Source organism: Phacochoerus africanus, chromosome 10 (genome assembly GCF_016906955.1).
Source record: "Phacochoerus africanus isolate WHEZ1 chromosome 10, ROS_Pafr_v1, whole genome shotgun sequence".
Taxonomy (NCBI): domain Eukaryota; kingdom Metazoa; phylum Chordata; class Mammalia; order Artiodactyla; family Suidae; genus Phacochoerus; species Phacochoerus africanus.
In genome coordinates this window covers 30,783,891-30,793,655 of record NC_062553.1, presented here as the reverse complement: position 1 = coordinate 30,793,655, position 9,765 = coordinate 30,783,891, and the positions used below count along the sequence as shown (strand labels likewise).

The 9,765-nt window shown below is 42.5% G+C and overlaps 1 protein-coding gene across 1 annotated transcript in view; it reads left to right on the top strand.

Moving 5' to 3' along the window:
* The first annotated feature begins 907 nt into the window (after positions 1-907).
* The window catches only part of SMIM14 (small integral membrane protein 14), a 74,977-nt gene continuing 66,119 nt past the window's right edge, over positions 908-9,765 (top strand). Inside the window, exon 1 of the mRNA XM_047798481.1 lies at positions 908-1,034. The gene's annotated coding sequence lies outside the window, so the exon portion shown is untranslated. The remainder of the gene's footprint in view (positions 1,035-9,765) is intronic.

Sequence of the window (9,765 nt, the reverse complement as noted above, 5' to 3'; positions counted from 1 at the left end):
TCATTTCCCTCCTAGTCCTGTTTTAAGGTCTGTCTACTCATGGGACTAAGAAAACAGAGTAGCCCTAAGTTTTGCCAAATTGGGAAATTTCTTGGGCCCCAGTGGTTTAGTGGGGAGACTGAAAAGGCCAGAAGTGGAAAGAAGGAAGCACCAATTTGGTTTAAAAAGAAGTGAGGTTCTTACACCACAAATAGTATCCTTATTTCAATCCGTAAAGTCAAAGCAAAAAAGGTTTGCGCTGACTGCCTAACAACAGCGCTCTCCTCCAGGTTCGCCACTATCGCTCCATCCATCATACATTCCATTTAATACTCCCCTTGAACTGAATTTTAGCCAGCTTTCCGAGTGCAATGTTAGGAAGAGTAAAAGGGGTAACTGCCACGTTTGACATACTTTTGTACATAAGACTAAATCCCCATCTTCAATTTTCACCTGGCCTTAGAGATCCAAAACAATCTCCACATGTCTCAGCAGACATCAATTTGCGCCAACGCCTACCACTACTCCCGCTAAACACTCCTGCCCAGGAAAGCCATCAGGTTAGGCAAAGGGAGACACCCAGCAGAGGACATTGTCCACATCAGAAGAAACAGACGCTACGCGGGCCGCTCCAACAGACGCGGGGCTTCGCCCCTCCACCTCATAACGCTCGGCCCCACCCCTCCCAACCGGAACTGCAATACCCGCGCCCAGCGCCCCCACGAACAGCGCAAAGCTTGTTCCCGCTCCGCCTCTCCGGACCCACTGCGCAGGCGCGGGGCGCGCGCGTGCTCAGTAGGCCTGCCGCTGGGGTCTGGAGGCGCTGCTATCTGTTGCGCCGACGTCCGCGGGAGCCGGCAGATCCGGGTCTCGTGGCTAAGAGTGACGTGGTCAATCGAATCAAAACAGAGGAGGGGAGGAAGCCGGCGGTCAGGAGCAGCGGCGGCAGCGGCGGCCCGAGCAGCCGCAGCGTTCCGGAAGCTCCAGGCGGTCTTTCTGCCGAGGCTTGGTCCCGGCCCCCATCCTCCCCGCCCCGTCGGTTGTTGTCTGGGCGGGTGAGTGTCTCCCCTTTCTCCCACCGCCGTTTGCTGGCCCATCTTCCCCTCACCTCGGTGTTTCTTGGGGGCTCCTCAGGTTTTCGCGGACTGCGGCGGCTGCGGCTAAGCAAAGCTGCTTCTCCGGCTTGGTGGTTCCTCGGCGGGGCTGGCGACTCTGCACCGGGAGAAACCCGCTGCTGCCGAGCCCGCGTCCCCCGACGGAGAGCGAGGCGGAGAGCCTGAAATTTGGCTTTCTCTGCAGGAAACCAGAGTCGGGACTTGGCAGGGAAGTGGACGGTAGCCACGGGTGGTTTTATTTTTAGGGCAAGCAGTGAACTCGGGTGGAGGCGTATAATGGAGTAAAAAAGGAGAGAGAGTCGTAGCTGGAAAGAAAACCCCACAGACCCTGAAATCCACGCTGTATCATTTACCTCTGTTCCTTAGCTTTTGCCGGTTTTGATGAAGTCACTAGGTTGCATTCTTTGTTGTGATTGATGAGACAAGAAAGCTGCCATCCAGAAAGCGGGTGCTTTTGGCCCTTCTTGTGTTGTGAATTTCAAGGATTCCTTTTTGCTATTCAGTAAGTGGAACCAGAGCTGACATAAAGAGGTAGCACCCTTTACTGGAACAGATAAAGTGCGATAAACTGGTTACTGGAGTACCTGAAGTCCTATGTTGCGTTTAAAGCCCGTTTTCCAAAGTGGCTGTTACTGTATGTGTTAACGATTTCAGCCAAGATGATGTTTGTTAGCTGTAGAGAGTCAGGATGTTTTCAGTTGTCCTAGTTTGCAAAATCGAAGATGTGGCCTTAAAAAAATGTCTTGGCTTTGGGTAGAGAAAGTCGGATGAGCTTCATGCAATACCTGTGTTTGAAGAGACCGTCCAGTTTTTGTATTCATGTCAAAAGCTGCTGTGCATACAGTAACTTGGACAGCGTACGACCTTTCAGGTGTAGCCTTGAGACCCTTAGGCATTCTCGCCGTCCAGTCTGTTGAGCTGGCAGAAAGCTTGTGTTCCTTTCCACTTCAGATGACCAGCCAAGCAGATTCCTCTGGTGTAGCCTGCTTCGAGCCCTGCCACCCTCCCCGTCGCCTTTCAGAGCATGAAGGAGACCAGAAGACCAAACCTCCTTTTTGTCCTAACTTAGTTTTAAAAACAGGAACATTCCCCCCCACCCCCAGCGAACTCATTAATTGAGGTGTTTCTTTAGCAGATGGCAAATAAAAAAGCAGAACTATGTGCCAATCCATTGCAACTTAGCAAATTGAGAAAGAGTTCTTAGGAATTTAGACTACTCACTTGAAGGATACCCTTGTAAGTATCCTTGTGAGTACCCTTGTGTGATCTAGAATGGACCTCTTCATAACAAATTTCTTCCTTCTGTGTGTGCAGCTGAGATCTTTTTTCTTAGTACCAAGGTTGGAATCCTGCTGATTTAAACAAATGAATTATGTTTTCTTGAAGTTCTTTTTTTGACTTTTATGCTAACCTATAACTCAATATTTTGCTTATATGATATAATTTGTGATAATTGGAGGGAGTGTTAATTAAAATAGATAAGAAGTAATAAATCATAAGTAATTCCTGCCATCGAGATCACCAAAATGTCAGCAGTTTTATATCTTTCCAGACTTCTTTTTTTGCATTTATGTGTTTTATACAAAAATGGTATCATACCATGTAAGCTTTTCTATAACTTGCTTTTCTACATAGTAGTACTTCATTTTTGAGAAACAAAATTTAAATATTTGCAGATAGGGACTTTTGGACCTTTTAAGGAATATTCACTATGTGTTTGCTGCACCATAATTGTTAGAATCGTGGTTTTAAAAGGTTTCCTCACATGTCTCTGATGATATTGTAAGATTTAATTTAATGGATATTAAATTATTTAATATCCGTTGTGTGACAGAATAAGGCTTTGCTTGTTTAACTCTTGGGAGAGCGGGCATAGAATAGCCTGAGTTGACAATATGGAAATTTAAAAAGTTTTGCTAATTTATTGATTTGATTCAAGTAAAGGTTTAGTTCTATTCAGTAGCTACCATGTGCTTGAAATGCTGACCAGCTGTCCAGGCCTCTGTCCATAAGGTCCTAAAATATTTTACTTTATAAATCACACAATCTGCTGTGTTAACATTGAGACTTGGATATATGCCCATTCAGTCCAGTGCTTTATCTGTGGTGCCAGAGGAGAAGGAAGTGTCCCTGTCAATTCAGCTTCAAAGGATAAGTACATTCTGTGAAATATCTTAAATACGCTAATAACCCATTTGGGTCCATTAGTCATAAACTTACCTAAAACCCTTAAGTTTTTGGAGTTCCCGTAATGGCTCAGTGGAAATGAGCCATGGAAATGAATCTAACTAGTAACCATGAGGACACAGGTCGGATCCCTGGCCTCAATCAGTGGGTTAAGGATCTGGCATTGCCGTGAGCTGTGGTGTAGGCCTGCAGCTACAGCTCTGATCCAACTCCTAACCAGGGAACCTCCATATGCCACAGGTGCAGCCCTAAAAAGACAAAAAAATAAAACCTTTAAATTTCTGTTTTCTTTTTTAATCTTATGGTTGAACCCACAGCATATAGAAGTTCCTGGGCCAGAACAGGGGCTGAATCTGATCCACAGCTGGGACCTACGCCACAGCTCTAGAAACTGATGGAACCCACATCTCCACAGCTATCTGAGCTGCTGCAGTTGGATTCTTAACCCACTGTGCCACAGTAGGAACTCCTAAATCTCTATTTTCATTCTTCATCTCTTGGGTAATTAGTCCCAGATGCTTACTAATGTGATTTAGTTCATATTCTTTGATTTGCGTTAAATAACAGTATTCAGTATATATTCTAGATTTGTCCACTTCTTCTCGTCTCTACTGCCACCACCTTTGCCAGCTATCACCTAGCCTACTGCAGTAACCTCCTGCTTCCACTTGCTACAGTTTAAGAGATCCTTTACAGTGTAAATCAGGTCGTGTCATCCCTTTGTTGAAAGCCTCTTATCACATTCAGAATAAAACCCAAACTTTTTTTTTTTTTGGTTTTGGTCTTTTTGCCTTTTCCAGGGCCGCTTCTGTGGCACATGGAGGTTCTCAGGGTAGGGGTCTAATCGGAGCTGTAGCCACCAGTCTACGCCAGGGCCACAGCAACTCAGGATCTGAGCTGCGTCTGCGACCTTCACCACAGCTCACAGCAACGCCAGATCCTTAACCTACTGAGCAAGGCCAGGGATCGAACCCACAACCTCATGGTTTTTAGTCGGGATTCGTTAACCACTGAGCCAGGACGGGAACTCCAAATCCAGACTCTTTAACAAAGTTTTCCAGGCACTCCATGTTTTGGTCCTGCCTTCTTGTCTTGTCTTACCTTGTATCTGAATGCCTAGATGAGTACCCATGAACTGGGTCAGTTTCTTCCTGTGTTCCAGGCCCACTAGCATTGTCCCAGGAATTTGCCAGGCTTGTTCCTGCCTCAAGGCATTTGTGCTTGGTCTACCCTATGGTTTCAGTCTTCTCCTAGATCTTCCTGTGGTTCATCCCACCTGTAGTTGAGGTCTCAGTTCAGCTGTTGCCTCTTCAAGGAAATTGTCTCCACAATTATCATTCTCTCATTTCTTTTTTTATCACATCACTGTCTTGAATTTATTTTTTATATCCCATCCCCTATACTAGAAATTAAACTCTGGGAAGATGGGGACCTTGTCTGTCCTTTTCAGTGCATAGTAGGTGCTCAGTGAATGTTGGTTGAATGCATAAACTTGAACACATCTGTATTACTCTCTTTTTTGGCTGCACCCAAGACATACAGAAGTTCCTGGGCCAGGGATCGAACCCAGGCCACTACCATGACAATGCGGGATCCTTAACCACTAGGCCATCAGGGAACTCCCAGATCTGTATTTCTGTATTACTCTTGAACATACTATTTTTTTTGGCTTTTTTTTTTTTTTATTACATAAAGAAATGTTGGGAGTTCCCGTTGTGGCGCAGTGGTTAACGAATCTGACTAGGAACCATGAGGTTGCAGGTTCTATCCCTGCCCTTGCTCAGTGGGTTAAGGATCCGGCGTTGCTGTGAGCTGTGGTGTAGGTCGAAGACACGGCTCGGATCTGGCGTTGCTGTGGCTCTGGCATAGGCTGGCAGCTACAGCTCCGATTAGACCCCTAGCCTGGGAATCTCCATATGCCGCGGGAGTGGCCCAAGAAATGGCAAAAAAGACAAAAAAAAATTATGAATGCTCATGAGGTATCTGAAGATACTAGGAGCTAAAATATAATTATACAAAGTTGTGGAAGATACTAAGATCAAACATAGCAGTCTAGTGCGAACAAGTGCTTAAGTGCTGAAAAATTCATGTGCTAAAATAGGTTTGTCTGAACCTCTGAGAGCCCTTATAAATATATGTTTTTGTTTTCTTTTTTGCCTTTTTAGGGTTGTACCCGCAGCATATGGAGGTTCCCAGGCTAGGGGTCCAATCGGAGCTATAGCTGCTGGCCTACACCACAGCCACCGCAATGCCAGATCCTTAACCCACTGATTGAGGCCAGGGATTGAACCTGCCACCTCATGGTTCCTGGTCGGATTTGTTTCTGCTGTGCCACGATGGGAACTCCAAACATACTGTTTTAAATCAGTTTTTTCTGTGGAAGAACCCTAATTTTCAGCTTTTTATAGGGCTGTACTTTGATTCTCTAACTTCAGTCATTCTTGCTGTTTGAGCCAGAGAACAGTCACATTCTACTTTAGAGCTATAGAATTAATCCCTGGGAAGAATTCACCCCATGTATCTGCATTTTCAACGAGCGCTTTAGGTGATCTGAATGCTTGTTAAAGTTTGAGAATGTGTTAATATTTTAATAGCTTTTCTCTCGGACATTTCTTCTTACTTTATAGTAATGATGGCTGTCATTTTGGGGAACACTGTCAGATACTATGCTAAAAACTCTTACATGTTTTTCACTGAACTGTAGAACAATGCAGATGCAGGCATTCCTACTCTCATTTTACAAATGAAAAAATTGAGGCATAATAAGTAGCAGAAAGCTTAATTTGAACCCAAGTCTCTTTTTTAAATCACTGTTCCCTTCACCACCTCTGAACCACAGGGTTTTAGAACTGTACTCAGTACTTTGGTTTTGATAGGCTGTGTTTTTTTAAGGGCAAAATAATGTTTTCTTTCCCACTTCCAGTTGTGTCCTTAATGCAGTCCATTGTTTTGTTGGTCTTTTTGCCTGAAGTTGCACAGCTGGTGGATGACCTCAAGAAACATTCTGCAGACTCCCAGGTCTTCTTGCTCTGTTGTGTTGTGTTTCAGATCCTACCAGGTTAAAAGTAACGTTGGAGTATTTTCTCCCTTCTGTGCTTTACCTTGCCTTCCACAAGCAAAAACCCATCTGTCACTTTCTGCCGGCTCGTATAGTCATTTTAATTCTTCCTACATTTTCTCCATTGATTTGGGTGTTTTAATATTTGGACTACCATTGAATCATCATGAATTGAATAGATTTCTCACTGCAAGACCTCTTTCCAAATGAGTTAAAAAAAAGTTGAATTTGGTTGATGCATTGATTTGGGGTGGAGAGGGGACTTAATCCAGGGAAACACTGGTTGTCTACTCTCTTCCTAATCTTGAAGCCTGGCTAACTGTTGAAGTTCAGGTCACACGTGACCTTTACCAGAGCTGTCTTGTCTACCTCAGTCTTCTGTAAATAGTCTGTGTGGCTCCCATCCCTCACCTTCAGTATTTAATCATCTGTGGCTGGCCTGTTTGATTGGGAGGCCCATGAGCTCAGGGCAAACCAATTAAGCAATCGGTAGGCTTGTTGATAGAATAAATAAATGAAGGAAAATCTCAACTTTAACTGTGTCTTTAAAAAGCAGTACATTGCTAAAAGGTAGTATTTGTAATGATTTTTTCCATAAAATTTAATAAGACTTAGAACAACACTTTCAATAAAAGACACTAAGTTGTCTAAATTGATGGTAATTAATAGCACATGGGTTCTAAAGATTTTGAGTACTCCCGACTATTTTATTGTGGCTTGTATTAGGACTTTTTAAGATTGTAAAACTTCTTAGAAAAATGCTACTACAGGCTTATAAGTAAAGGTATTCTTTGGGTGTGTGTGTGCGTATTCATATTTTGGCCGACATAGCGGGGTACTAATCATCTGAATGGTTGTTTTTGGGCACGTGTCAATAAATCCTGCATTTAGGCACTTTCGAAGCTATTTTAAGAGTGCTGCAAATTGCGTCTGAAATTTAAAAAAAGTTACTTGTCTAAATATGTAATAATGGCATTTACTATTCACGGAGCATATATGCCAGTCCCTTGACTTTCTTTACATATTTTATGTTTAGCTGAGACATCAGCCCTCCACCTCAGATATTATTATTCCTCATTTACACTTGAGGAAACAGACTTTGGTTAGGTCAGTGGCGCAAGGTAAAGCCACTAGGACAGTTGCAATTAAAACACAATTTTCCCTTGACCCTGAGTTTATATGCTCTGTATTACAACAATGCTGGCTAGATTGGATATGCATGTGTTTTTTGGCCACACCCACAGCATGTGGAAGTTACTGAGGCAGGGATCCAATCCTCGTTATAGCGGTAGCAATGCCATATCCTTAACCCACTAGGCCACCAGGGAGCTCCTGAATATGCATTTTTAATAGTGCCTCCTTTTTTTTTTAAACACAAGTTATGCTTGTTACAAAAAGCCAAAAAGGATAGTAATATTTAAAGCTAACAACAAAAGCTATAATCCTCTTATTCACAAGTTATCTCTGATGTGTATTTCCTTCCAATCTTAATTTTTTGGCTGAGCCTGCAGCATGTGGAAGTTCCTGGGCCAGGGATCGAACCCACATTGTAGCAGTGACCCAAGCCACTGCAGTGACAATGCTGGGTCCTTACTCAATGCACCACAAGGGAACTCCAGTCTTTTACTTTCTAAATTATCTTTGGTAGAAATGAGATGTAAAACTCACATAAGCTTGTACCCTGTTTTGGTGGAGGGGTAGGGCTTTGACATAGTGAGCTTTTTATCTTGCCCTTAGAAACTTTCTAAACTATTTTAACTGGTTGCATTTTGTAAGATATTTTGAGGAGTTCCCTTGGTGGCGGTGCAATGAGATCAGCAGCGTCTTGACAGCGCTGGGACGTAGGTTCGATCCAGCCTGGCACAGTGGGTTAAGGATCTGGCATTGCCACAGCTTTGTCTTAGGTCACAACCGTGGCTCATATCTAATCCCTGGCTTGGGAACTCCGTATGCTGCAGGGCAGCCAAAAAGAAAAAAAAAAAAAGAAATGCTATTTTGAATAAAGTGGTTTACCTTAAGTTTTCATTTAATTTTGGGCATGAATGTAGTTTCCAGTATTATAAGTAATATTGTGGTGAACTATGGCTTTAAATAGTTAACCAGCCAGTCTAATTATTTAAAAAGTCATGTTGAGAAGAACAAAATTAAGTGCTTTTAGCATCTTGTGGTTACAAAAAGACATACTTTGGAGTTCCCATTGTGGCTCAGCGGAAACCAATCTGACTAGTATCCATGAGGACGCAGGTTTGGTCCCTGGCCTTGCTCAGTGGGTTAAGGATCCAGTGTTGCCATGAGCTGTGGTGTAGCTCGTAGATTCAGCTTGCATTGCTGTAGCTGTGGTGTAGGCTGGCAGCTACAGCTCCGATTCAACCCCTAGCCTGGAAATTCCATGTGTCTCGGGTGTGGCCCTAAAAAAAAAAGGACATGATTATGTTTTAATGATTTGCAATGTGATTTTAATCATTGTTTAACAAGTATGTATAGCATACATTTACTTGCAGTCCCAAAAAATTTACATGAAAGTTTTTAATAGAGATTACCTTTAAGGAGAAGAGAGTACCTTTTACTTTTGGGTTGTTTTTTTTTTTTAACTTTCTATATTTGAACTTTAAAACTATAAATGTATATTGCTTTTAAAATAAAAAAAGTTCAGTATTTTGGAAAAAAATATACTTTTCTAAACTGTAACCCATTTTTAGGTGAATAGTAAGGCTTATATGCTTTTATAACATTTTACACTTCAGTGCTTTTGTTTTGAAGAAAGTTTCCTTCTTGTTGCTTATTTTCATAGTTTTCATTTCCTTTTTTAAATTTAGGTCAAAGCACAGATGTGAGTCTCAGCTTTGTAAATATACAAATAAAGCTGTCTTTTTGCTTGAATGCACTCATTGACCAGTTTTACAGGTGCAGCACTTTCACATTTTAACAGCTAAAAAAGATGCTTCACATCAAGTTAGTGTACAGGGTAAGCATCTTGGTAAACCAACCAGACTTAGTGTTATAGTTGTTATCTTGTTTTATCTTACACTTAAAAAAAAAAGGCTTTCTCTTTACGTAGTTTGTATTTTGTGGCTTTGTTACTCTTAGCAAAGTTAATGTAGAGTAAACTGACCTACCTGATGTATTTTTTTTTTTCTTTTTAGGTCTGTATTTGCAGCGCATGGAGGTTCCCAGGCTAGGGGCCTAATCGGAGCTATAGCTGCTGGCCACAGCCACAGCAACGCAGGATCCGAGCTGCGTCTTCGGATCCTTAATCCACTGAGTGAGGCCAGGGATTGAACCTGCAACCTCATCCTTCCTAGTTGGATTTGTTTCTGCTGCACCACGACGGGAACTCCCAATCTGCTTGAAATTTTAAAGACTTTTTTTCCTATGGTGCTTATTCAAGTTTCATTTATCAATAACATTGCTTTTTTTTTTTTAATC